This window comes from Mixophyes fleayi, chromosome 1, assembly GCF_038048845.1.
Source record: "Mixophyes fleayi isolate aMixFle1 chromosome 1, aMixFle1.hap1, whole genome shotgun sequence".
Taxonomy (NCBI): Eukaryota; Metazoa; Chordata; class Amphibia; order Anura; family Limnodynastidae; genus Mixophyes; species Mixophyes fleayi.
In genome coordinates, this window is record NC_134402.1 from 161,144,926 (window position 1) to 161,170,298 (window position 25,373).

Below are 25,373 nucleotides of genomic sequence, written 5' to 3' on the forward strand. Positions count from 1 at the left end.
AAGATAATTTATTGATTTAGCTGATGATCTTCTCTTCACATTTTACAAATTCACAGTATGACTGGATTATAATGCCATTACACAAGCATGACATTAGTGTACATCTGTAAATTAAGTGTACAGATGAAATTGAGTCTTGAAGGGTATGAATACTTATAGTGTACTAAGATCTCTATGATCAACCAAGGTGAAATAAACTTTTTTTTTATCGCAAGTGGATTTATTGACTTAGTTGGTCAACTTCTCTTACCATTACACAATTTCACAGTATGATTACATTACACTGTCATGTACTGATAAAAGCTGGACATTAGTGAACATCTGTAAGTGCAAGTCAGGTCAGTCCAATCCAAATACATAATTTCCTAGAAACTTGAGATGCTATGTGGGACTTAAAGTGGTGCAGCATCTAAATAAAATGCTACGAGGCAAATATTACTTGTAGATTAAATTCTAAGTATATTAAGGTTAGACATTTCACCTCATTTCCTATCTAACCCAACTTCATCCCAATTTGTTAGCAACATAGTAATTAAATTAGACAGCAAACAAATTAATCCCCCAAGCAGTATAGTTGAAAATGAATCTTGAAGGGCATTAAGACTTACAGTTTGGTGGGATCTAAATGTTCAACCAAGGGACAATCAAAGCTTTTTGCATCCTGAGACCTTCCAACCAAGCCTTTCGGCTCACACTTTACAGAACATTGGCCACGATTAAATTGGCATTGGTTACAGAACTGCCCATTTTCCAGATGAGTACAAGATTAAAAGAGAGCCTGGATAGCTCAGTCGGTAGAGCATCAGACTTTTAATCTGAGGGTCCAGGGTTCAAGTCCCTGTTCAGGCGTGTATGCCTTTTAAACTATGGCAATCTATATTCTCTGTGCCATGCAAAACGTATGCTGTTAAGGATTTCCGCGATAAAAGTGAAAAAGGTCATTATCATCATTTCTCACATTGTTGATAAGGAAACAAGTGATTCTGCAGTAAATAGCCATACTATTTGGACAAAAATACAAGAAACTCCACGCATAACGCAAGATAATTTATTGATTTAGCTGATGATCTTCTCTTCACATTTTACAAATTCACAGTATGACTGGATTATAATGCCATTACACAAGCATGACATTAGTGTACATCTGTAAATTAAGTGTACAGATGAAATTGAGTCTTGAAGGGTATGAATACTTATAGTGTACTAAGATCTCTATGATCAACCAAGGTAAAATAAACTTTTTTTTTTATCGCAAGTGGATTTATTGACTTAGTTGGTCAACTTCTCTTACCATTACACAATTTCACAGTATGATTACATTACACTGTCATGTACTGATAAAAGCTGGACATTAGTGAACATCTGTAAGTGCAAGTCAGGTCAGTCCAATCCAAATACATAATTTCCTAGAAACTTGAGATGCTATGTGGGACTTAAAGTGGTGCAGCATCTAAATAAAATGCTACGAGGCAAATATAACTTGTAGATTAAATTCTAAGTATATTAAGGTTAGACATTTCACCTCATTTCCTATCTAACCCAACTTCATCCCAATTTGTTAGCAACATAGTAATTAAATTAGACAGCAAACAAATTAATCCCCCAAGCAGTATAGTTGAAAATGAATCTTGAAGGGCATTAAGACTTACAGTTTGGTGGGATCTAAATGTTCAACCAAGGGACAATCAAAGCTTTTTGCATCCTGAGACCTTCCAACCAAGCCTTTCGGCTCACACTTTACAGAACATTGGCCACGATTAAATTGGCATTGGTTACAGAACTGCCCATTTTCCAGATGAGTACAAGATTAAAAGAGAGCCTGGATAGCTCAGTCGGTAGAGCATCAGACTTTTAATCTGAGGGTCCAGGGTTCAAGTCCCTGTTCAGGCGTGTATGCCTTTTAAACTATGGCAATCTATATTCTCTGTGCCATGCAAAACGTATGCTGTTAAGGATTTCCGCGATAAAAGTGAAAAAGGTCATTATCATCATTTCTCACATTGTTGATAAGGAAACAAGTGATTCTGCAGTAAATAGCCATACTATTTGGACAAAAATACAAGAAACTCCACGCATAACGCAAGATAATTTATTGATTTAGCTGATGATCTTCTCTTCACATTTTACAAATTCACAGTATGACTGGATTATAATGCCATTACACAAGCATGACATTAGTGTACATCTGTAAATTAAGTGTACAGATGAAATTGAGTCTTGAAGGGTATGAATACTTATAGTGTACTAAGATCTCTATGATCAACCAAGGTAAAATAAACTTTTTTTTTTATCGCAAGTGGATTTATTGACTTAGTTGGTCAACTTCTCTTACCATTACACAATTTCACAGTATGATTACATTACACTGTCATGTACTGATAAAAGCTGGACATTAGTGAACATCTGTAAGTGCAAGTCAGGTCAGTCCAATCCAAATACATAATTTCCTAGAAACTTGAGATGCTATGTGGGACTTAAAGTGGTGCAGCATCTAAATAAAATGCTACGAGGCAAATATAACTTGTAGATTAAATTCTAAGTATATTAAGGTTAGACATTTCACCTCATTTCCTATCTAACCCAACTTCATCCCAATTTGTTAGCAACATAGTAATTAAATTAGACAGCAAACAAATTAATCCCCCAAGCAGTATAGTTGAAAATGAATCTTGAAGGGCATTAAGACTTACAGTTTGGTGGGATCTAAATGTTCAACCAAGGGACAATCAAAGCTTTTTGCATCCTGAGACCTTCCAGCCAAGCCTTTCGGCTCACACTTTACAGAACATTGGCCACGATTAAATTGGCATTGGTTACAGAACTGCCCATTTTCCAGATGAGTACAAGATAAAAAGAGAGCCTGGATAGCTCAGTCGGTAGAGCATCAGACTTTTAATCTGAGGGTCCGGGGTTCAAGTCCCTGTTCAGGCGTGTATGCCTTTTAAACTATGGCAATCTATATTCTCTGTGCCATGCAAAACGTATGCTGTTAAGGATTTCCGCGATAAAAGTGAAAAAGGTCATTATCATCATTTCTCACATTGTTGATAAGGAAACAAGTGATTCTGCAGTAAATAGCCATACTATTTGGACAAAAATACAAGAAACTCCACGCATAACGCAAGATAATTTATTGATTTAGCTGATGATCTTCTCTTCACATTTTACAAATTCACAGTATGACTGGATTATAATGCCATTACACAAGCATGACATTAGTGTACATCTGTAAATTAAGTGTACAGATGAAATTGAGTCTTGAAGGGTATGAATACTTATAGTGTACTAAGATCTCTATGATCAACCAAGGTGAAATAAACTTTTTTTTTTATCGCAAGTGGATTTATTGACTTAGTTGGTCAACTTCTCTTACCATTACACAATTTCACAGTATGATTACATTACACTGTCATGTACTGATAAAAGCTGGACATTAGTGAACATCTGTAAGTGCAAGTCAGGTCAGTCCAATCCAAATACATAATTTCCTAGAAACTTGAGATGCTATGTGGGACTTAAAGTGGTGCAGCATCTAAATAAAATGCTACGAGGCAAATATAACTTGTAGATTAAATTCTAAGTATATTAAGGTTAGACATTTCACCTCATTTCCTATCTAACCCAACTTCATCCCAATTTGTTAGCAACATAGTAATTAAATTAGACAGCAAACAAATTAATCCCCCAAGCAGTATAGTTGAAAATGAATCTTGAAGGGCATTAAGACTTACAGTTTGGTGGGATCTAAATGTTCAACCAAGGGACAATCAAAGGTTTTTGCATCCTGAGACCTTCCAACCAAGCCTTTCGGCTCACACTTTACAGAACATTGGCCACGATTAAATTGGCATTGGTTACAGAACTGCCCATTTTCCAAATGAGTACAAGATAAAAAGAGAGCCTGGATAGCTCAGTCGGTAGAGCATCAGACTTTTAATCTCAGGGTCCAGGGTTCAAGTCTCTGTTCAGGCGGTGTATGCCTTTTAAACGATGGCAATCTATATTCTCTGTGCCATGCAAAACGTATACTGTGAATGATTTCTGCAATAAAAGTGAAAAAGGTCATTATCATCATTTCTCAAATTGTTGATGAGGAAACAAGTGATTCTGCAGTAAATAGCCATATTATTTAAACAAAAATACAAGAAACTCCACGCATAACGCAAGATAATTTATTGATTAAGCTGATGAACTTCTCTTCACATTTTACAAATTCACAGTATGACTGGATTATAATGCCATTACACAAGCATGACATTAGTGTACATCTGTAAATTAAGTGTACAGATGAAATTGAGTCTTGAAGGGTATGAATACTTATAGTGTACTAAGATCTCTATGATCAACCAAGGTGAAATAAAAAATTTTTTATCGCAAGTGGATTTATTGACTTAGTTGGTCAACTTCTCTTACCATTACACAATTTCACAGTATGATTACATTACGCTGTCATGTACTGATAAAAGCTGGACATTAGTGAACATCTGTAAGTGCAAGTCAGGTCAGTCCAATCCAAATACATAATTTCCTAGAAACTTGAGATGCTATGTGGGACTTAAAGTGGTGCAGCATCTAAATAAAATGCTACGAGGCAAATATTACTTGTAGATTAAATTCTAAGTATATTAAGGTTAGACATTTCACCTCATTTCCTATCTATCCCAACTTCATCCCAATTTGTTAGCAACATAGTAATTAAATTAGACAGCAAACAAATTAATCCCCCAAGCAGTATAGTTGAAAATGAATCTTGAAGGGCATTAAGACTTACAGTTTGGTGGGATCTAAATGTTCAACCAAGGGACAATCAAAGGTTTTTGCATCCTGAGACCTTCCAACCAAGCCTTTCGGCTCACACTTTACAGAACATTGGCCACGATTAAATTGGCATTTGTTACAGAACTGCCCATTTTCCAAATGAGTACAAGATAAAAAGAGAGCCTGGATAGCTCAGTCGGTAGAGCATCAGACTTTTAATCTGAGGGTCCAGGGTTCAAGTCCCTGTTCAGGCGGTGTATGCCTTTTAAACGATGGCAATCTATATTCTCTGTGCCATGCAAAACGTATACTGTGAATGATTTCCGCGATAAAAGTGAAAAAGGTCATTATCATCATTTCTCAAATTGTTGATGAGGAAACAAGTGATTCTGCAGTAAATAGCCATATTATTTAAACAAAAATACAAGAAACTCCACGCATAAAGCAAGATAATTTATTGATTAAGCTGATGAACTTCTCTTCACATTTTACAAATTCACAGTATGACTGGATTATAATGCCATTACACAAGCATGACATTAGTGTACATCTGTAAATTAAGTGTACAGATGAAATTGAGTCTTGAAGGGTATGAATACTTATAGTGTACTAAGATCTCTATGATCAACCAAGGTGAAATAAAAAATTTTTTATCGCAAGTGGATTTATTGACTTAGTTGGTCAACTTCTCTTACCATTACACAATTTCACAGTATGATTACATTACGCTGTCATGTACTGATAAAAGCTGGACATTAGTGAACATCTGTAAGTGCAAGTCAGGTCAGTCCAATCCAAAAACATAATTTCCTAGAAACTTGAGATGCTATGTGGGACTTAAAGTGGTGCAGCATCTAAATAAAATGCTACGAGGCAAATATTACTTGTAGATTAAATTCTAAGTATATTAAGGTTAGACATTTCACCTCATTTCCTATCTAACCCAACTTCATCCCAATTTGTTAGCAACATAGTAATTAAATTAGACAGCAAACAAATTAATCCCCCAAGCAGTATAGTTGAAAATGAATCTTGAAGGGCATTAAGACTTACAGTTTGGTGGGATCTAAATGTTCAACCAAGGGACAATCAAAGGTTTTTGCATCCTGAGACCTTCCAACCAAGCCTTTCGGCTCACACTTTACAGAACATTGGCCACGATTAAATTGGCATTGGTTACAGAACTGCCCATTTTCCAAATGAGTACAACATAAAAAGAGAGCCTGGATAGCTCAGTCGGTAGAGCATCAGACTTTTAATCTCAGGGTCCAGGGTTCAAGTCTCTGTTCAGGCGGTGTATGCCTTTTAAACGATGGCAATCTATATTCTCTGTGCCATGCAAAACGTATACTGTGAATGATTTCCGCAATAAAAGTGAAAAAGGTCATTATCATCATTTCTCAAATTGTTGATGAGGAAACAAGTGATTCTGCAGTAAATAGCCATATTATTTAAACAAAAATACAAGAAACTCCACGCATAACGCAAGATAATTTATTGATTAAGCTGATGAACTTCTCTTCACATTTTACAAATTCACAGTATGACTGGATTATAATGCCATTACACAAGCATGACATTAGTGTACATCTGTAAATTAAGTGTACAGATGAAATTGAGTCTTGAAGGGTATGAATACTTATAGTGTACTAAGATCTCTATGATCAACCAAGGTGAAATAAACTTTTTTTTTTATCGCAAGTGGATTTATTGACTTAGGTGGTCAACTTCTCTTACCATTACACAATTTCACAGTATGATTACATTACGCTGTCATGTACTGATAAAAGCTGGACATTAGTGAACATCTGTAAGTGCAAGTCAGGTCAGTCCAATCCAAATACATAATTTCCTAGAAACTTGAGATGCTATGTGGGACTTAAAGTGGTGCAGCATCTAAATAAAATGCTACGAGGCAAATATTACTTGTAGATTAAATTCTAAGTATATTAAGGTTAGACATTTCACCTCATTTCCTATCTAACCCAACTTCATCCCAATTTGTTAGCAACATAGTAATTAAATTAGACAGCAAACAAATTAATCCCCCAAGCAGTATAGTTGAAAATGAATCTTGAAGGGCATTAAGACTTACAGTTTGGTGGGATCTAAATGTTCAACCAAGGGACAATCAAAGGTTTTTGCATCCTGAGACCTTCCAACCAAGCCTTTCGGCTCACACTTTACAGAACATTGGCCACGATTAAATTGGCATTGGTTACAAAACTGCCCATTTTCCAAATGAGTACAAGATAAAAAGAGAGCCTGGATAGCTCAGTCGGTAGAGCATCAGACTTTTAATCTGAGGGTCCAGGGTTCAAGTCCCTGTTCAGGCGGTGTATGCCTTTTAAACGATGGCAATCTATATTCTCTGTGCCATGCAAAACGTATACTGTGAATGATTTCTGCGATAAAAGTGAAAAAGGTCATTATCATCATTTCTCAAATTGTTGAAGAGGAAACAAGTGATTCTGCAGTAAATAGCCATATTACTTAAACAAAAATACAAGAAACTCCACGCATAACGCAAGATTATTTATTGATTAAGCTGATGAACTTCTCTTCACATTTTACAAATTCACAGTATGACTGGATTATAATGCCATTACACAAGCATGACATTAGTGTACATCTGTAAATTAAGTGTACAGATGAAATTGAGTCTTGAAGGGTATGAATACTTATAGTGTACTAAGATCTCTATGATCAACCAAGGTGAAATAAAAATTTTTTTATCGCAAGTGGATTTATTGACTTAGTTGGTCAACTTCTCTTACCATTACACAATTTCACAGTATGATTACATTACGCTGTCATGTACTGATAAAAGCTGGACATTAGTGAACATCTGTAAGTGCAAGTCAGGTCAGTCCAATCCAAATACATAATTTCCTAGAAACTTGAGATGCTATGTGGGACTTAAAGTGGTGCAGCATCTAAATAAAATGCTACGAGGCAAATATTACTTGTAGATTAAATTCTAAGTATATTAAGGTTAGACATTTCACCTCATTTCCTATCTATCCCAACTTCATCCCAATTTGTTAGCAACATAGTAATTAAATTAGACAGCAAACAAATTAATCCCCCAAGCAGTATAGTTGAAAATGAATCTTGAAGGGCATTAAGACTTACAGTTTGGTGGGATCTAAATGTTCAACCAAGGGACAATCAAAGGTTTTTGCATCCTGAGACCTTCCAACCAAGCCTTTCGGCTCACACTTTACAGAACATTGGCCACGATTAAATTGGCATTTGTTACAGAACTGCCCATTTTCCAAATGAGTACAAGATAAAAAGAGAGCCTGGATAGCTCAGTCGGTAGAGCATCAGACTTTTAATCTGAGGGTCCAGGGTTCAAGTCCCTGTTCAGGCGGTGTATGCCTTTTAAACGATGGCAATCTATATTCTCTGTGCCATGCAAAACGTATACTGTGAATGATTTCTGCGATAAAAGTGAAAAAGGTCATTATCATCATTTCTCAAATTGTTGAAGAGGAAACAAGTGATTCTGCAGTAAATAGCCATATTACTTAAACAAAAATACAAGAAACTCCACGCATAACGCAAGATTATTTATTGATTAAGCTGATGAACTTCTCTTCACATTTTACAAATTCACAGTATGACTGGATTATAATGCCATTACACAAGCATGACATTAGTGTACATCTGTAAATTAAGTGTACAGATGAAATTGAGTCTTGAAGGGTATGAATACTTATAGTGTACTAAGATCTCTATGATCAACCAAGGTGAAATAAAAAATTTTTTATCGCAAGTGGATTTATTGACTTAGTTGGTCAACTTCTCTTACCATTACACAATTTCACAGTATGATTACATTACGCTGTCATGTACTGATAAAAGCTGGACATTAGTGAACATCTGTAAGTGCAAGTCAGGTCAGTCCAATCCAAATACATAATTTCCTAGAAACTTGAGATGCTATGTGGGACTTAAAGTGGTGCAGCATCTAAATAAAATGCTACGAGGCAAATATTACTTGTAGATTAAATTCTAAGTATATTAAGGTTAGACATTTCACCTCATTTCCTATCTATCCCAACTTCATCCCAATTTGTTAGCAACATAGTAATTAAATTAGACAGCAAACAAATTAATCCCCCAAGCAGTATAGTTGAAAATGAATCTTGAAGGGCATTAAGACTTACAGTTTGGTGGGATCTAAATGTTCAACCAAGGGACAATCAAAGGTTTTTGCATCCTGAGACCTTCCAACCAAGCCTTTCGGCTCACACTTTACAGAACATTGGCCACGATTAAATTGGCATTTGTTACAGAACTGCCCATTTTCCAAATGAGTACAAGATAAAAAGAGAGCCTGGATAGCTCAGTCGGTAGAGCATCAGACTTTTAATCTCAGGGTCCAGGGTTCAAGTCTCTGTTCAGGCGGTGTATGCCTTTTAAACGATGGCAATCTATATTCTCTGTGCCATGCAAAACGTATACTGTGAATGATTTCTGCAATAAAAGTGAAAAAGGTCATTATCATCATTTCTCAAATTGTTGATGAGGAAACAAGTGATTCTGCAGTAAATAGCCATATTATTTAAACAAAAATACAAGAAACTCCACGCATAACGCAAGATAATTTATTGATTAAGCTGATGAACTTCTCTTCACATTTTACAAATTCACAGTATGACTGGATTATAATGCCATTACACAAGCATGACATTAGTGTACATCTGTAAATTAAGTGTACAGATGAAATTGAGTCTTGAAGGGTATGAATACTTATAGTGTACTAAGATCTCTATGATCAACCAAGGTGAAATAAACTTTTTTTTTTATCGCAAGTGGATTTATTGACTTAGTTGGTCAACTTCTCTTACCATTACACAATTTCACAGTATGATTACATTACACTGTCATGTACTGATAAAAGCTGGACATTAGTGAACATCTGTAAGTGCAAGTCAGGTCAGTCCAATCCAAATACATAATTTCCTAGAAACTTGAGATGCTATGTGGGACTTAAAGTGGTGCAGCATCTAAATAAAATGCTACGAGGCAAATATTACTTGTAGATTAAATTCTAAGTATATTAAGGTTAGACATTTCACCTCATTTCCTATCTATCCCAACTTCATCCCAATTTGTTAGCAACATAGTAATTAAATTAGACAGCAAACAAATTAATCCCCCAAGCAGTATAGTTAAAAATGAATCTTGAAGGGCATTAAGACTTAGTTTGGTGGGATCTAAATGTTCAACCAAGGGACAATCAAAGGTTTTTGCATCCTGAGACCTTCCAACCAAGCCTTTCGGCTCACACTTTACAGAACATTGGCCACGATTAAATTGGCATTGGTTACAGAACTGCCCATTTTCCAAATGAGTACAAGATAAAAAGAGAGCCTGGATAGCTCAGTCGGTAGAGCATCAGACTTTTAATCTGAGGGTCCAGGGTTATAGTCCCTGTTCAGGCGGTGTATGCCTTTTAAACGATGGCAATCTATATTCTCTGTGCCATGCAAAACGTATACTGTGAATGATTTCTGCGATAAAAGTGAAAAAGGTCATTATCATCATTTCTCAAATTGTTGAAGAGGAAACAAGTGATTCTGCAGTAAATAGCCATATTATTTAAACAAAAATACAAGAAACTCCACGCATAACGCAAGATAATTTATTGATTAAGCTGATGAACTTCTCTTCACATTTTACAAATTCACAGTATGACTGGATTATAATGCCATTACACAAGCATGACATTAGTGTACATCTGTAAATTAAGTGTACAGATGAAATTGAGTCTTGAAGGGTATGAATACTTATAGTGTACTAAGATCTCTATGATCAACCAAGGTGAAATAAAAATTTTTTTATCGCAAGTGGATTTATTGACTTAGTTGGTCAACTTCTCTTACCATTACACAATTTCACAGTATGATTACATTACACTGTCATGTACTGATAAAAGCTGGACATTAGTGAACATCTGTAAGTGCAAGTCAGGTCAGTCCAATCCAAATACATAATTTCCTAGAAACTTGAGATGCTATGTGGGACTTAAAGTGGTGCAGCATCTAAATAAAATGCTACGAGGCAAATATTACTTGCAGATTAAATTCTAAGTATATTAAGGTTAGACATTTCACCTCATTTCCTATCTAACCCAACTTCATCCCAATTTGTTAGCAACATAGTAATTAAATTAGACAGCAAACAAATTAATCCCCCAAGCAGTATAGTTGAAAATGAATCTTGAAGGGCATTAAGACTTACAGTTTGGTGGGATCTAAATGTTCAACCAAGGGACAATCAAAGGTTTTTGCATCCTGAGACCTTCCAACCAAGCCTTTCGGCTCACACTTTACAGAACATTGGCCACGATTAAATTGGCATTGGTTACAGAACTGCCCATTTTCCAGATGAGTACAAGATAAAAAGAGAGCCTGGATAGCTCAGTCGGTAGAGCATCAGACTTTTAATCTCAGGGTCCAGGGTTCAAGTCCCTGTTCAGGCGTGTATGCCTTTTAAACTATGGCAATCTATATTCTCTGTGCCATGCAAAACGTATGCTGTGAAGGATTTCCGCAATAAAAGTGAAAAAGGTCATTATCATCATTTCTCACATTGTTGATAAGGAAACAAGTGATTCTGCAGTAAATAGCCATACTATTTGGACAAAAATACCAGAAACTCCACGCATAACGCAAGATAATTTATTGATTTAGCTGATGATCTTCTCTTCACATTTTACAAATTCACAGTATGACTGGATTATAATGCCATTACACAAGCATGACATTAGTGTACATCTGTAAATTAAGTGTACAGATGAAATTTAGTCTTGAAGGGTATGAATACTTATAGTGTACTAAGATCTCTATGATCAACCAAGGTGAAATAAACTTTTTTTTTTATCGCAAGTGGATTTATTGACTTAGTTGGTCAACTTCTCTTACCATTACACAATTTCACAGTATGATTACATTACGCTGTCATGTACTGATAAAAGCTGGACATTAGTGAACATCTGTAAGTGCAAGTCAGGTCAGTCCAATCCAAATACATAATTTCCTAGAAACTTGAGATGCTATGTGGGACTTAAAGTGGTGCAGCATCTAAATAAAATGCTACGAGGCAAATATTACTTGTAGATTAAATTCTAAGTATATTAAGGTTAGACATTTCACCTCATTTCCTATCTAACCCAACTTCATCCCAATTTGTTAGCAACATAGTAATTAAATTAGACAGCAAACAAATTAATCCCCCAAGCAGTATAGTTGAAAATGAATCTTGAAGGGCATTAAGACTTACAGTTTGGTGGGATCTAAATGTTCAACCAAGGGACAATCAAAGGTTTTTGCATCCTGAGACCTTCCAACCAAGCCTTTCGGCTCACACTTTACAGAACATTGGCCACGATTAAATTGGCATTGGTTACAGAACTGCCCATTTTCCAAATGAGTACAAGATAAAAAGAGAGCCTGGATAGCTCAGTCGGTAGAGCATCAGACTTTTAATCTCAGGGTCCCAGGGTTCAAGTCTCTGTTCAGGCGGTGTATGCCTTTTAAACTATGGCAATCTATATTCTCTGTGCCATGCAAAACGTATACTGTGAATGATTTCCGCAATAAAAATGAAAAAGGTCATTATCATCATTTCTCAAATTGTTGATGAGGAAACAAGTGATTCTGCAGTAAATAGCCATATTATTTAAACAAAAATACAAGAAACTCCACGCATAACGCAAGATAATTTATTGATTAAGCTGATGAACTTCTCTTCACATTTTACAAATTCACAGTATGACTGGATTATAATGCCATTACACAAGCATGACATTAGTGTACATCTGTAAATTAAGTGTACAGATGAAATTGAGTCTAGAAGGGTATGAATACTTATAGTGTACTAAGATCTCTATGATCAACCAAGGTGAAATAAACTTTTTTTTTTATCGCAAGTGGATTTATTGACTTAGTTGGTCAACTTCTCTTACCATTACACAATTTCACAGTATGATTACATTACACTGTCATGTACTGATAAAAGCTGGACATTAGTGAACATCTGTAAGTGCAAGTCAGGTCAGTCCAATCCAAATACATAATTTCCTAGAAACTTGAGATGCTATGTGGGACTTAAAGTGGTGCAGCATCTAAATAAAATGCTACGAGGCAAATATTACTTGTAGATTAAATTCTAAGTATATTAAGGTTAGACATTTCACCTCATTTCCTATCTAACCCAACTTCATCCCAATTTGTTAGCAACATAGTAATTAAATTAGACAGCAAACAAATTAATCCCCCAAGCAGTATAGTTGAAAATGAATCTTGAAGGGCATTAAGACTTACAGTTTGGTGGGATCTAAATGTTCAACCAAGGGACAATCAAAGGTTTTTGCATCCTGAGACCTTCCAACCAAGCCTTTCGGCTCACACTTTACAGAACATTGGCCACGATTAAATTGGCATTGGTTACAGAACTGCCCATTTTCCAAATGAGTACAAGATAAAAAGAGAGCCTGGATAGCTCAGTCGGTAGAGCATCAGACTTTTAATCTGAGGGTCCAGGGTTCAAGTCCCTGTTCAGGCGTGTATGCCTTTTAAACTATGGCAATCTATATTCTCTGTGCCATGCAAAACGTATGCTGTGAAGGATTTCCGCGATAAAAGTGAAAAAGGTCATTATCATCATTTCTCAAATTGTTGATGAGGAAACAAGTGATTCTGCAGTAAATAGCCATATTATTTAAACAAAAATACAAGAAACTCCACGCATAACGCAAGATAATTTATTGATTAAGCTGATGAACTTCTCTTCACATTTTACAAATTCACAGTATGACTGGATTATAATGCCATTACACAAGCATGACATTAGTGTACATCTGTAAATTAAGTGTACAGATGAAATTGAGTCTAGAAGGGTATGAATACTTATAGTGTACTAAGATCTCTATGATCAACCAAGGTGAAATAAACTTTTTTTTTTATCGCAAGTGGATTTATTGACTTAGTTGGTCAACTTCTCTTACCATTACACAATTTCACAGTATGATTACATTACACTGTCATGTACTGATAAAAGCTGGACATTAGTGAACATCTGTAAGTGCAAGTCAGGTCAGTCCAATCCAAATACATAATTTCCTAGAAACTTGAGATGCTATGTGGGACTTAAAGTGGTGCAGCATCTAAATAAAATGCTACGAGGCAAATATTACTTGTAGATTAAATTCTAAGTATATTAAGGTTAGACATTTCACCTCATTTCCTATCTAACCCAACTTCATCCCAATTTGTTAGCAACATAGTAATTAAATTAGACAGCAAACAAATTAATCCCCCAAGCAGTATAGTTGAAAATGAATCTTGAAGGGCATTAAGACTTACAGTTTGGTGGGATCTAAATGTTCAACCAAGGGACAATCAAAGGTTTTTGCATCCTGAGACCTTCCAACCAAGCCTTTCGGCTCACACTTTACAGAACATTGGCCACGATTAAATTGGCATTGGTTACAGAACTGCCCATTTTCCAAATGAGTACAAGATAAAAAGAGAGCCTGGATAGCTCAGTCGGTAGAGCATCAGACTTTTAATCTCAGGGTCCAGGGTTCAAGTCTCTGTTCAGGCGGTGTATGCCTTTTAAACGATGGCAATCTATATTCTCTGTGCCATGCAAAACGTATACTGTGAATGATTTCCGCGATAAAAGTGAAAAAGGTCATTATCATCATTTCTCAAATTGTTGATGAGGAAACAAGTGATTCTGCAGTAAATAGCCATATTATTTAAACAAAAATACAAGAAACTCCACGCATAACGCAAGATAATTTATTGATTAAGCTGATGAACTTCTCTTCACATTTTACAAATTCACAGTATGACTGGATTATAATGCCATTACACAAGCATGACATTAGTGTACATCTGTAAATTAAGTGTACAGATGAAATTGAGTCTTGAAGGGTATGAATACTTATAGTGTACTAAGATCTCTATGATCAACCAAGGTGAAATAAACTTTTTTTTTATCGCAAGTGGATTTATTGACTTAGTTGGTCAACTTCTCTTACCATTACACAATTTCACAGTATGATTACATTACACTGTCATGTACTGATAAAAGCTGGACATTAGTGAACATCTGTAAGTGCAAGTCAGGTCAGTCCAATCCAAATACATAATTTCCTAGAAACTTGAGATGCTATGTGGGACTTAAAGTGGTGCAGCATCTAAATAAAATGCTACGAGGCAAATATTACTTGTAGATTAAATTCTAAGTATATTAAGGTTAGACATTTCACCTCATTTCCTATCTATCCCAACTTCATCCCAATTTGTTAGCAACATAGTAATTAAATTAGACAGCAAACAAATTAATCCCCCAAGCAGTATAGTTGAAAATGAATCTTGAAGGGCATTAAGACTTACAGTTTGGTGGGATCTAAATGTTCAACCAAGGGACAATCAAAGGTTTTTGCATCCTGAGACCTTCCAACCAAGCCTTTCGGCTCACACTTTACAGAACATTGGCCACGATTAAATTGGCATTGGTTACAGAACTGCCCATTTTCCAGATGAGTACAAGATAAAAAGAGAGCCTGGATAGCTCAGTCGGTAGAGCATCAGACTTTTAATCTGAGGGTCCAGGGTTCAAGTCCCTGTTCAGGCGTGTATGCCTTTTAAACGATGGCAATCTATGTTCTCTGTGCCATGCAAAACGTATGCTGTGAAGGATTTCCGCGATAAAAGTGAAAAAGGTCATTATCATCATTTCTCAAATTGTTGATGAGGAAACAAGTGATTCTGCAGTAAATAGCCATATTATTTAAACAAAAATACAAGAAACTCCACGCATAACGCAAGATAATTTATTGATTAAGCTGATGAACTTCTCTTCACATTTTACAAATTCACAGTATGACTGGATTATAATGCCATTACACAAGCATGACATTAGTGTACATCTGTAAATTAAGTGTACAGATGAAATTGAGTCTTGAAGGGTATGAATACTTATAGTGTACTAAGATCTCTATGATCAACCAAGGTGAAATAAACTTTTTTTTTATCGCAAGTGGATTTATTGACTTAGTTGGTCAACTTCTCTTACCATTACACAATTTCACAGTATGATTACATTACACTGTCATGTACTGATAAAAGCTGGACATTAGTGAACATCTGTAAGTGCAAGTCAGGTCAGTCCAATCCAAATACATAATTTCCTAGAAACTTGAGATGCTATGTGGGACTTAAAGTGGTGCAGCATCTAAATAAAATGCTACGAGGCAAATATTACTTGTAGATTAAATTCTAAGTATATTAAGGTTAGACATTTCACCTCATTTCCTATCTATCCCAACTTCATCCCAATTTGTTAGCAACATAGTAATTAAATTAGACAGCAAACAAATTAATCCCCCAAGCAGTATAGTTGAAAATGAATCTTGAAGGGCATTAAGACTTACAGTTTGGTGGGATCTAAATGTTCAACCAAGGGACAATCAAAGGTTTTTGCATCCTGAGACCTTCCAACCAAGCCTTTCGGCTCACACTTTACAGAACATTGGCCACGATTAAATTGGCATTGGTTACAGAACTGCCCATTTTCCAAATGAGTACAAGATAAAAAGAGAGCCTGGATAGCTCAGTCGGTAGAGCATCAGACTTTTAATCTCAGGGTCCAGGGTTCAAGTCTCTGTTCAGGCGGTGTATGCCTTTTAAACGATGGCAATCTATATTCTCTGTGCCATGCAAAACCTATACTGTGAATGATTTCTGCAATAAAAGTGAAAAAGGTCATTATCATCATTTCTCAAATTGTTGATGAGGAAACAAGTGATTCTGCAGTAAATAGCCATATTATTTAAACAAAAATACAAGAAACTCCACGCATAACGCAAGATAATTTATTGATTAAGCTGATGAACTTCTCTTCACATTTTACAAATTCACAGTATGACTGGATTATAATGCCATTACACAAGCATGACATTAGTGTACATCTGTAAATTAAGTGTACAGATGAAATTGAGTCTTGAAGGGTATGAATACTTATAGTGTACTAAGATCTCTATGATCAACCAAGGTGAAATAAATTTTTTTTTATCGCAAGTGGATTTATTGACTTAGTTGGTCAACTTCTCTTACCATTACACAATTTCACAGTATGATTACATTACACTGTCATGTACTGATAAAAGCTGGACATTAGTGAACATCTGTAAGTGCAAGTCAGGTCAGTCCAATCCAAATACATAATTTCCTAGAAACTTGAGATGCTATGTGGGACTTAAAGTGGTGCAGCATCTAAATAAAATGCTACGAGGCAAATATTACTTGTAGATTAAATTCTAAGTATATTAAGGTTAGACATTTCACCTCATTTCCTATCTATCCCAACTTCATCCCAAATTGTTAGCAACATAGTAATTAAATTAGACAGCAAACAAATTAATCCCCCAAGCAGTATAGTTGAAAATGAATCTTGAAGGGCATTAAGACTTACAGTTTGGTGGGATCTAAATGTTCAACCAAGGGACAATCAAAGGTTTTTGCATCCTGAGACCTTCCAACCAAGCCTTTCGGCTCACACTTTACAGAACATTGGCCACGATTAAATTGGCATTGGTTATAGAACTGCCCATTTTCCAAATGAGTACAAGACAAAAAGAGAGCCTGGATAGCTCAGTCGGTAGAGCATCAGACTTTTAATCTGAGGGTCCAGGGTTCAAGTCCCTGTTCAGGCGGTGTATGCCTTTTAAACGATGGCAATCTATATTCTCTGTGCCATGCAAAACGTATACTGTGAATGATTTCTGCGATAAAAGTAAAAAAGGTCATTATCATCATTTCTCAAATTGTTGATGAGGAAACAAGTGATTCTGCAGTAAATAGCCATATTATTTAAACAAAAATACAAGAAACTCCACGCATAACGCAAGATAATTTATTGATTAAGCTGATGAACTTCTCTTCACATTTTACAAATTCACAGTATGACTGGATTATAATGCCATTACACAAGCATGACATTAGTGTACATCTGTAAATTAAGTGTACAGATGAAATTGAGTCTTGAAGGGTATGAATACTTATAGTGTACTAAGATCTCTATGATCAACCAAGGTGAAATAAACTTTTTTTTTTATCGCAAGTGGATTTATTGACTTAGTTGGTCAACTTCTCTTACCATTACACAATTTCACAGTATGATTACATTACACTGTCATGTACTGATAAAAGCTGGACATTAGTGAACATCTGTAAGTGCAAGTCAGGTCAGTCCAATCCAAATACATAATTTCCTAGAAACTTGAGATGCTATGTGGGACTTAAAGTGGTGCAGCATCTAAATAAAATGCTACGAGGCAAATATTACTTGTAGATTAAATTCTAAGTATATTAAGGTTAGACATTTCACCTCATTTCCTATCTATCCCAACTTCATCCCAATTTGTTAGCAACATAGTAATTAAATTAGACAGCAAACAAATTAATCCCCCAAGCAGTATAGTTGAAAATGAATCTTGAAGGGCATTAAGACTTACAGTTTGGTGGGATCTAAATGTTCAACCAAGGGACAATCAAAGGTTTTTGCATCCTGAGACCTTCCAACCAAGCCTTTCGGCTCACACTTTACAGAACATTGGCCACGATTAAATTGGCATTGGTTACAGAACTGCCCATTTTCCAAATGAGTACAAGATAAAAAGAGAGCCTGGATAGCTCAGTCGGTAGAGCATCAGACTTTTAATCTCAGGGTCCAGGGTTCAAGTCTCTGTTCAGGCGGTGTATGCCTTTTAAACGATGGCAATCTATATTCTCTGTGCCATGCAAAACGTATACTGTGAATGATTTCTGCAATAAAAGTGAAAAAGGTCATTATCATCATTTCTCAAATTGTTGATGAGGAAACAAGTGATTCTGCAGTAAATAGCCATATTATTTAAACAAAAATACAAGAAACTCCACGCATAACGCAAGATAATTTATTGATTAAGCTGATGAACTTCTCTTCACATTTTACAAATTCACAGTATGACTGGATTATAATGCCATTACACAAGCATGACATTAGTGTACATCTGTAAATTAAGTGTACAGATGAAATTGAGTCTTGAAGGGTATGAATACTTATAGTGTACTAAGATCTCTATGATCAACCAAGGTGAAATAAAAATTTTTTTATCGCAAGTGGATTTATTGACTTAGTTGGTCAACTTCTCTTACCATTACACAATTTCACAGTATGATTACATTACGCTGTCATGTACTGATAAAAGCTGGACATTAGTGAACATCTGTAAGTGCAAGTCAGGTCAGTCCAATCCAAATACATAATTTCCTAGAAACTTGAGATGCTATGTGGGACTTAAAGTGGTGCAGCATCTAAATAAAATGCTACGAGGCAAATATTACTTGTAGATTAAATTCTAAGTATATTAAGGTTAGACATTTCACCTCATTTCCTATCTAACCCAACTTCATCCCAATTTGTTAGCAACATAGTAATTAAATTAGACAGCAAACAAATTAATCCCCCAAGCAGTATAGTTGAAAATGAATCTTGAAGGGCATTAAGACTTACAGTTTGGTGGGATCTAAATGTTCAACCAAGGGACAATCAAAGGTTTTTGCATCCTGAGACCTTCCAACCAAGCCTTTCGGCTCACACTTTACAGAACATTGGCCATGATTAAATTGGCATTGGTTACAGAACTGCCCATTTTCCAAATGAGTACAACATAAAAAGAGAGCCTGGATAGCTCAGTCGGTAGAGCATCAGACTTTTAATCTCAGGGTCCAGGGTTCAAGTCTCTGTTCAGGCGGTGTATGCCTTTTAAACGATGGCAATCTATATTCTCTGTGCCATGCAAAACGTATACTGTGAATGATTTCCGCAATAAAAGTGAAAAAGGTCATTATCATCATTTCTCAAATTGTTGATGAGGAAACAAGTGATTCTGCAGTAAATAGCCATATTATTTAAACAAAAATACAAGAAACTCCACGCATAACGCAAGATAATTTATTGATTAAGCTGATGAACTTCTCTTCACATTTTACAAATTCACAGTATGACTGGATTATAATGCCATTACACAAGCATGACATTAGTGTACATCTGTAAATTAAGTGTACAGATGAAATTGAGTCTTGAAGGGTATGAATACTTATAGTGTACTAAGATCTCTATGATCAACCAAGGTGAAATAAACTTTTTTTTTTATCGCAAGTGGATTTATTGACTTAGTTGGTCAACTTCTCTTACCATTACACAATTTCACAGTATGATTACATTACACTGTCATGTACTGATAAAAGCTGGACATTAGTGAACATCTGTAAGTGCAAGTCAGGTCAGTCCAATCCAAATACATAATTTCCTAGAAACTTGAGATGCTATGTGGGACTTAAAGTGGTGCAGCATCTAAATAAAATGCTACGAGGCAAATATTACTTGTAGATTAAATTCTAAGTATATTAAGGTTAGACATTTCACCTCATTTCCTATCTATCCCAACTTCATCCCAATTTGTTAGCAACATAGTAATTAAATTAGACAGCAAACAAATTAATCCCCCAAGCAGTATAGTTGAAAATGAATCTTGAAGGGCATTAAGACTTACAGTTTGGTGGGATCTAAATGTTCAACCAAGGGACAATCAAAGGTTTTTGCATCCTGAGACCTCCCAACCAAGCCTTTCGGCTCACACTTTACAGAACATTGGCCACGATTAAATTGGCATTGGTTACAGAACTGCCCATTTTCCAAATGAGTACAACATAAAAAGAGAGCCTGGATAGCTCAGTCGGTAGAGCATCAGACTTTTGATCTGAGGGTCCAGGGTTCAAATCCCTGTTCAAGCAGTGTATGCCTTTTAAACGATGGCAATCTATATTCTCTGTGCCATGCAAAACGTATACTGTGAATGATTTCCGCGATAAAAGTGAAAAAGGTCATTATCATCATTTCTCAAATTGTTGATGAGGAAACAAGTGATTCTGCAGTAAATAGCCATATTATTTAAACAAAAATACAAGAAACTCCACGCATAACGCAAGATAATTTATTGATTAAGCTGATGAACTTCTCTTCACATTTTACAAATTCACAGTATGACTGGATTATAATGCCATTACACAAGCATGACATTAGTGTACATCTGTAAATTAAGTGTACAGATGAAATTGAGTCTTGAAGGGTATGAATACTTATAGTGTACTAAGATCTCTATGATCAACCAAGGTGAAATAAACTTTTTTTTTATCGCAAGTGGATTTATTGACTTAGTTGGTCAACTTCTCTTACCATTACACAATTTCACAGTATGATTACATTACACTGTCATGTACTGATAAAAGCTGGACATTAGTGAACATCTGTAAGTGCAAGTCAGGTCAGTCCAATCCAAATACATAATTTCCTAGAAACTTGAGATGCTATGTGGGACTTAAAGTGGTGCAGCATCTAAATAAAATGCTACGAGGCAAATATTACTTGTAGATTAAATTCTAAGTATATTAAGGTTAGACATTTCACCTCATTTCCTATCTAACCCAACTTCATCCCAATTTGTTAGCAACATAGTAATTAAATTAGACAGCAAACAAATTAATCCCCCAAGCAGTATAGTTGAAAATGAATCTTGAAGGGCATTAAGACTTACAGTTTGGTGGGATCTAAATGTTCAACCAAGGGACAATCAAAGGTTTTTGCATCCTGAGACCTTCCAACCAAGCCTTTCGGCTCACACTTTACAGAACATTGGCCACGATTAAATTGGCATTGGTTACAGAACTGCCCATTTTCCAAATGAGTACAAGATAAAAAGAGAGCCTGGATAGCTCAGTCGGTAGAGCATCAGACTTTTAATCTGAGGGTCCAGGGTTCAAGTCCCTGTTCAGGCGGTGTATGCCTTTTAAACGATGGCAATCTATATTCTCTGTGCCATGCAAAACGTATACTGTGAATGATTTCTGCGATAAAAGTGAAAAAGGTCATTATCATCATTTCTCAAATTGTTGAAGAGGAAACAAGTGATTCTGCAGTAAATAGCCATATTATTTAAACAAAAATACAAGAAACTCCACGCATAACGCAAGATAATTTATTGATTAAGCTGATGAACTTCTCTTCACATTTTACAAATTCACAGTATGACTGGATTATAATGCCATTACACAAGCATGACATTAGTGTACATCTGTAAATTAAGTGTACAGATGAAATTGAGTCTTGAAGGGTATAAATACTTATAGTGTACTAAGATCTCTATGATCAACCAAGGTGAAATAAACTTTTTTTTTTATCGCAAGTGGATTTATTGACTTAGTTGGTCAACTTCTCTTACCATTACACAATTTCACAGTATGATTACATTACACTGTCATGTACTGATAAAAGCTGGACATTAGTGAACATCTGTAAGTGCAAGTCAGGTCAGTCCAATCCAAATACATAATTTCCTAGAAACTTGAGATGCTATGTGGGACTTAAAGTGGTGCAGCATCTAAATAAAATGCTACGAGGCAAATATTACTTGTAGATTAAATTCTAAGTATATTAAGGTTAGACATTTCACCTCATTTCCTATCTATCCCAACTTCATCCCAATTTGTTAGCAACATAGTAATTAAATTAGACAGCAAACAAATTAATCCCCCAAGCAGTATAGTTGAAAATGAATCTTGAAGGGCATTAAGACTTACAGTTTGGTGGGATCTAAATGTTCAACCAAGGGACAATCAAAGGTTTTTGCATCCTGAGACCTCCCAACCAAGCCTTTCGGCTCACACTTTACAGAACATTGGCCACGATTAAATTGGCATTGGTTACAGAACTGCCCATTTTCCAAATGAGTACAACATAAAAAGAGAGCCTGGATAGCTCAGTCGGTAGAGCATCAGACTTTTGATCTGAGGGTCCAGGGTTCAAATCCCTGTTCAAGCAGTGTATGCCTTTTAAACGATGGCAATCTATATTCTCTGTGCCATGCAAAACGTATACTGTGAATGATTTCCGCGATAAAAGTGAAAAAGGTCATTATCATCATTTCTCAAATTGTTGATGAGGAAACAAGTGATTCTGCAGTAAATAGCCATATTATTTAAACAAAAATACAAGAAACTCCACGCATAACGCAAGATAATTTATTGATTAAGCTGATGAACTTCTCTTCACATTTTACAAATTCACAGTATGACTGGATTATAATGCCATTACACAAGCATGACATTAGTGTACATCTGTAAATTAAGTGTACAGATGAAATTGAGTCTTGAAGGGTATGAATACTTATAGTGTACTAAGATCTCTATGATCAACCAAGGTGAAATAAACTTTTTTTTTATCGCAAGTGGATTTATTGACTTAGTTGGTCAACTTCTCTTACCATTACACAATTTCACAGTATGATTACATTACACTGTCATGTACTGATAAAAGCTGGACATTAGTGAACATCTGTAAGTGCAAGTCAGGTCAGTCCAATCCAAATACATAATTTCCTAGAAACTTGAGATGCTATGTGGGACTTAAAGTGGTGCAGCATCTAAATAAAATGCTACGAGGCAAATATTACTTGTAGATTAAATTCTAAGTATATTAAGGTTAGACATTTCACCTCATTTCCTATCTAACCCAACTTCATCCCAATTTGTTAGCAACATAGTAATTAAATTAGACAGCAAACAAATTAATCCCCCAAGCAGTATAGTTGAAAATGAATCTTGAAGGGCATTAAGACTTACAGTTTGGTGGGATCTAAATGTTCAACCAAGGGACAATCAAAGGTTTTTGCATCCTGAGACCTTCCAACCAAGCCTTTCGGCTCACACTTTACAGAACATTGGCCACGATTAAATTGGCATTGGTTACAGAACTGCCCATTTTCCAAATGAGTACAAGATAAAAAGAGAGCCTGGATAGCTCAGTCGGTAGAGCATCAGACTTTTAATCTGAGGGTCCAGGGTTCAAGTCCCTGTTCAGGCGGTGTATGCCTTTTAAACGATGGCAATCTATATTCTCTGTGCCATGCAAAACGTATACTGTGAATGATTTCTGCGATAAAAGTGAAAAAGGTCATTATCATCATTTCTCAAATTGTTGAAGAGGAAACAAGTGATTCTGCAGTAAATAGCCATATTATTTAAACAAAAATACAAGAAACTCCACGCATAACGCAAGATAATTTATTGATTAAGCTGATGAACTTCTCTTCACATTTTACAAATTCACAGTATGACTGGATTATAATGCCATTACACAAGCATGACATTAGTGTACATCTGTAAATTAAGTGTACAGATGAAATTGAGTCTTGAAGGGTATAAATACTTATAGTGTACTAAGATCTCTATGATCAACCAAGGTGAAATAAAAAATTTTTTATCGCAAGTGGATTTATTGACTTAGTTGGTCAACTTCTCTTACCATTACACAATTTCACAGTATGATTACATTACGCTGTCATGTACTGATAAAAGCTGGACATTAGTGAACATCTGTAAGTGCAAGTCAGGTCAGTCCAATCCAAATACATAATTTCCTAGAAACTTGAGATGCTATGTGGGACTTAAAGTGGTGCAGCATCTAAATAAAATGCTATGAGGCAAATATTACTTGTAGATTAAATTCTAAGTATATTAAGGTTAGACATTTCACCTCATTTCCTATCTATCCCAACTTCATCCCAATTTGTTAGCAACATAGTAATTAAATTAGACAGCAAACAAATTAATCCCCCAAGCAGTATAGTTGAAAATGAATCTTGAAGGGCATTAAGACTTACAGTTTGGTGGGATCTAAATGTTCAACCAAGGGACAATCAAAGGTTTTTGCATCCTGAGACCTTCCAACCAAGCCTTTCGGCTCACACTTTACAGAACATTGGCCACGATTAAATTGGCATTTGTTACAGAACTGCCCATTTTCCAAATGAGTACAAGATAAGAAGAGAGCCTGGATAGCTCAGTTGGTAGAGCATCAGACTTTTGATCTGAGGGTCCAGGGTTCAAGTCCCTGTTCAAGCAGTGTATGCCTTTTAAACGATGGCAATCTATATTCTCTGTGCCATGCAAAACGTATACTGTGAATGATTTCCGCGATAAAAGTAAAAAAGGTCATTATCATCATTTCTCAAATTGTTGATGAGGAAACAAGTGATTCTGCAGTAAATAGCCATATTATTTAAACAAAAATACAAGAAACTCCACGCATAACGCAAGATTATTTATTGATTAAGCTGATGAACTTCTCTTCACATTTTACAAATTCACAGTATGACTTGTAATGTGCGTATTGTCGCTAACCAATAACGATTGTCGAACCTCGATTTGTGTTTCCAACGCACAAATATTTATTCGCAATAAGTTGAAAAAATATGCTCAAGCGATGTAATAGTAAATACAGCCGTTACTTAACGCAGGCGCTCTGGATCCAGTGCAGTCATTCAATCCTGAAGTCTGGGGACAAGAAGTCTGCACTCTGGATCACAAGCTGCTGCTTATATACACAATCAAGTACAGTAATACAATGAAGATGGTATGGCTTGCATCTATTGGTCCGGGTCTCAGGAATGTCCAAGGGGTCGTCAATCATTGGCTGGTTCATCCTAA

General features: G+C 35.7%; 10 non-coding genes across 10 annotated transcripts; all 10 read left to right on the plus strand.

The window, feature by feature from the left end:
- The first annotated feature begins 776 nt into the window (after positions 1-776).
- On the plus strand, positions 777-849 carry TRNAK-UUU (transfer RNA lysine (anticodon UUU)). Its single transcript has one exon. It is a non-coding gene; the product is annotated as a tRNA-Lys (tRNA).
- Positions 850-1,817: 968 nt separating this feature from the next.
- TRNAK-UUU (transfer RNA lysine (anticodon UUU)) lies at positions 1,818-1,890 on the plus strand. Its single transcript has one exon. It is a non-coding gene; the product is annotated as a tRNA-Lys (tRNA).
- Positions 1,891-4,939: 3,049 nt separating this feature from the next.
- TRNAK-UUU (transfer RNA lysine (anticodon UUU)) lies at positions 4,940-5,012 on the plus strand. Its single transcript has one exon. It is a non-coding gene; the product is annotated as a tRNA-Lys (tRNA).
- Positions 5,013-7,021: 2,009 nt separating this feature from the next.
- On the plus strand, positions 7,022-7,094 carry TRNAK-UUU (transfer RNA lysine (anticodon UUU)). Its single transcript has one exon. It is a non-coding gene; the product is annotated as a tRNA-Lys (tRNA).
- Positions 7,095-8,061: 967 nt separating this feature from the next.
- Positions 8,062-8,134, plus strand: TRNAK-UUU (transfer RNA lysine (anticodon UUU)). Its single transcript has one exon. It is a non-coding gene; the product is annotated as a tRNA-Lys (tRNA).
- Positions 8,135-13,265: 5,131 nt separating this feature from the next.
- TRNAK-UUU (transfer RNA lysine (anticodon UUU)) lies at positions 13,266-13,338 on the plus strand. Its single transcript has one exon. It is a non-coding gene; the product is annotated as a tRNA-Lys (tRNA).
- Positions 13,339-15,347: 2,009 nt separating this feature from the next.
- Positions 15,348-15,420, plus strand: TRNAK-UUU (transfer RNA lysine (anticodon UUU)). Its single transcript has one exon. It is a non-coding gene; the product is annotated as a tRNA-Lys (tRNA).
- Positions 15,421-17,427: 2,007 nt separating this feature from the next.
- On the plus strand, positions 17,428-17,500 carry TRNAK-UUU (transfer RNA lysine (anticodon UUU)). The gene has a single exon. It is a non-coding gene; the product is annotated as a tRNA-Lys (tRNA).
- A 4,092-nt stretch (positions 17,501-21,592) lies between these two features.
- Positions 21,593-21,665, plus strand: TRNAK-UUU (transfer RNA lysine (anticodon UUU)). Its single transcript has one exon. It is a non-coding gene; the product is annotated as a tRNA-Lys (tRNA).
- A 2,010-nt stretch (positions 21,666-23,675) lies between these two features.
- Positions 23,676-23,748, plus strand: TRNAK-UUU (transfer RNA lysine (anticodon UUU)). The gene has a single exon. It is a non-coding gene; the product is annotated as a tRNA-Lys (tRNA).
- The last annotated feature ends 1,625 nt before the right edge of the window (positions 23,749-25,373 follow it).